Source organism: Penaeus monodon, chromosome 30, assembly GCF_015228065.2.
Source record: "Penaeus monodon isolate SGIC_2016 chromosome 30, NSTDA_Pmon_1, whole genome shotgun sequence".
NCBI lineage: Eukaryota > Metazoa > Arthropoda > Malacostraca > Decapoda > Penaeidae > Penaeus > Penaeus monodon.
In genome coordinates, this window is record NC_051415.1 from 19,866,421 (window position 1) to 19,867,543 (window position 1,123).

Consider the following 1,123-nt stretch of genomic DNA (forward strand, 5'->3'; position numbering starts at 1 on the left):
GCCAAGTCAAAAACAAAATACCCACGCAAGTAACTGCCACTTGATGCAAAGAGCATGGATATTATGAATGAAATTATCTCTCACCTTTGTCTATGAATCATAAAACAGTTTGTAACATTATGTCTGAAACAGTTGTCTGTATATGATATCAAACTGCACAAATGTCTTTTCACCAACTTCAAATTACAGTATCATTAAGCTTGTAGCTTATACAGAAGACCTAGGAAGATTGGTGGCAATATGTTTTTAAATATGATGTATGAAGATAATCATGTACCTGCACTTTACTATAGAATCCTTTTAGATAGTCTTTTAATACACATCTTCCATATGAGGGCATGCACGTCCCAAGTGGTGGTGTCAGACCAATTTACTGAAAATGCATTTATTAAGTCATTTGTTACTTTAAACTTTAAACTATAACATTTAATTATAACATTTTTGAGCAATTGGTTTGAGAATATATAAGACGTGCATGGACTCCTGTGTCACTGGTATGTATTAGTATAAAAATATTCAACATTTTGTAGTTGCAGGAGACTGGTAAGAGTAACATTAAAAACAAGATATTAGATTATATTGCTCTAAAAGATCCCTTTTCTAGCATAGCATAGTATTCATTTGAAGATGCATTACACAAAAGAACATAAGAACATGAGTTTGGTTTGTAATCTTTCCTAAAGCGATATCCCATACACCTTAACATTACATAAGTTTAATCAGACTTTTCCTTAATTATATTGCATTTTTATTTTGAATCTTGCTGCAAGTGTTTATTTCAATAGAATAAAATCAAAGATCTATAGTACAGCTGTGTATTTTACCAAAGATACTCTGGATTTTCTGAATGGAAAAGAATAATAGCACAAGCTTTGCAGATAGAGTACAACTTCAGAATAAAGAAACTGAAAATTGGACATTTCAAAGAAAACATTCTTTCCCTTCTAATTTTCTCCCTTCCGTCTCCTCGCCTTTCTTATCCACTCCCTACAGAATCCCTTGCTGAACTATGATACAATAATAATTCTAAAAAGCTTATTAGAAATCACTCAACTGGTTGTTACAAAATCTTGGAAATATCAACCTATACAACAATAACATATCTCAGCTTAACACTCACTCA